The following is a 2,622-nucleotide window of genomic DNA, read 5'->3' as shown; positions in this document are numbered from 1 at the left end:
GAATTTCAGCAATTAGGCACACAGTAGATGTTCTAGTTTTGAAATAGAAAAGTAACTGGGTGGGCGGTGTAGGTGGTACATGTGCTACTGTCATCCAGTGAGTAGAGGCCATTAAATACCCTGCAGTGGACAGACCATTCCCCCACCACAAAACTGATTGTGCGACTCTGAAAGTCCATAACGCCACCATTAAGAAACCCGTTCCTGGCCGGCGCCGCGGCTCACTAGGCTAATCCTCCGCCTTGTGGTGCCAGCATACTGGGTTCTAGTCCTGGTCGGGGTGCCGGATTCTGTCCCGGTTGCCCCTCTTCCAGTCCAGCTCTCTGCTGTGGCCAGGGAGTGCAGTGCAGGATGGCCCAAGTGCTTGGGCCCTGCACCCCATGGGAGACCAGGAGAAGCACCTGGCTCCTGCCATTGGATCAGTGCGGTGCGCCGGCCGTGGTGGCCATTGGAGGGTGAACCAACGGCAAAGGAAGACCTTTCTGTCTCTCTCTCTCCCTATCCACTCTGCCTGTGAAAAATAAAAATTAAAAAAAAAAAAAAAAACAGAAACCCCGTTCCTAAATAAACCCTCATGGTGAACGTCTGAACATTAAACTGAACATGCTTGGTGGGTGGATCTTCTGTGGTTTTCTCAGGGTTGATTCCTAGAAGGGAGATTACTCAAGGATTATAACCTCTTTGGAGGAGTTTAAGATACAGTATCCAGTTGCTTTCTAGAAATGTAGAAATCTCATTCTTTCAACACCAGTATCTTTTTCACCCTACTCTAGCTAGCATAAAAAAAAATCATTGTCATAATCCTTTGTTAATTTGAAATCAAAAGCCCTGCTCTCTTGTTTTAATTTGCATTTTCTTTGATTGTTAAGGCGTTGAGTACCTTTTCATATGCTTATTAGTTGTTTGTATTTCCTTTCCTGTGAATTATTAGCTCCTGCCCTTAACCTATTTTTCTACTAAAGTTTTAGTGGGTTTTAATGGATTGGTGGAAAAGTTTTACCTTTCAAACTTTTAAAAAAAATTTTGTATTTCAAAGGCAACTCAGAACATACATTTTTGACTCATTATGCATAACTTACTAAATAATGTTTGGTAAGAGCTGTCTAGTAGGATGATTATGGGTTTTTTGGAGCTTTTCCCCTGTCAGATGTAGAGAGGTCATTGAAAGTTGATCATATTCTTTGAAGATAAAAACGCCTTCACCAGGGTGTAAACAAACGTCCCATTTTACTGAAGAGAAGGCGATGAAAGTGTCTGAAGTTTGGAGTGTGAATTGAAAACAGAGAACCAAGAAGTTCAGGCGTGTTCCCAAACTGACAGAGCCTCCGTCTCAGGCTCAGAAAAAAAGTTCTTGTAATCGCTGAATAATTACTCAATTAACGTCACTCTGTTCATTGCTCTTTCAGAGTGGGCTGGAAGAGAGGAAGGTGAGCTGTGTCAATCTTCCCTTTGGAGAAATTCAGAACAGTACAGTTTTGAGAGTTGCAATGGATTTTAGATGTTACCCAAGCCCATGTGCCCAAAAGCATCTATCATGTGTCACCAGTAATACCTGAGATTGTAGATGGACATTGATGGAATTTTTTTCTGTTTAATAATTTTGCTTTTATTTTAGTGCACCTTAAAATACCTACCATTAGCTTATTCCTCCCATCGTGCCCGGGTATTATTGCTTAGGATGGGAGTAAAGGAGACTTGAAATTTGAAAAGTTATCTGCAACAGTGCATCAGTGTCTAGAAGAGTGCCTGGTGCACAGTAGGTGTTCAACAAGCATTGTGGGATAGAGGAATATAAATAGAAAGGTTAAATAAATAACAGTGTGAGAGGCATGTAGATATTTCACAGTAACAACTGGGAAGGTGATGAGAGAATGCTAAGTTTGAGAAATAGTGTTATTAACACCCCTGTCTTCAGAAAAGAAAATTCAGTCTCACATAAAGGAAAAAGTTGCTCAAGCTTACATGATAACAGCCAGAGTATGGTTTAGATCCAAGTTTCTCTCTTGAGACGAGTGTTCATTCCTCCACAACAGGAGGAGGTTTCTGGTGATCTTACCCAAGAATTCTCAGAGTGTAGGGTACCCAGGAGCATGGAGGTAGACATGAAGCCAGTAGATATCTACTTAGAATTTCAGTTATAACAGATACAGGTTGCGAGACTAACATGCAGGGCTCATTTAGGTTAGGTAATTATGTAAGACTTTTTTGAGCAAGAGAGTTTTAAGATGAGATCTACAAGGTGAATGAAAGGAAACTCAGGTAGCAAAAAAAATGGGGAGAGGGTTCCACATGGAGGGAATGGTGTCTAGATTGGCATCCAGGTGGAAGATAGAACTGGGAGATATAACAGAAGATGGTAAGGTAGAAGGACGAAGGAAAGCCAGTGTGACTGTAGCATAAGTGGGGGCAGGATGAAGTGGAGAAAATGAAACTACTGTATACCCAATGGAAGTGAGTGGACCCCAGGCTAAACCCTCAACTACAGAGAGTCAGGGGACAGCTCGTACAGGGCTTGAGAGATCTGAATATGGCATTTGGAGTGTTCCTGAATGCAGTGGGAAGCCCTTGGAAGTTTAGCGTAAGCTCACCGACACTGCACGAAGATCAGGTTGGCCATTGTGT

General features: G+C 42.4%; 1 protein-coding gene across 7 annotated transcripts in view; it reads left to right on the top strand.

Moving 5' to 3' along the window:
- SHISA9 (shisa family member 9) overlaps window positions 1–2,622 on the top strand; it is a 346,359-nt gene that overhangs the window by 89,058 nt on the left and 254,679 nt on the right. The window lies entirely within an intron of this gene.

This window comes from Oryctolagus cuniculus, chromosome 19, assembly GCF_051225735.1.
Source record: "Oryctolagus cuniculus isolate XC-2025 breed Fujian yellow rabbit chromosome 19, ASM5122573v1, whole genome shotgun sequence".
Taxonomy (NCBI): domain Eukaryota; kingdom Metazoa; phylum Chordata; class Mammalia; order Lagomorpha; family Leporidae; genus Oryctolagus; species Oryctolagus cuniculus.
Note: the sequence above shows the minus strand (reverse complement) of the source record. Positions and strands in the feature narration are given on the sequence as shown.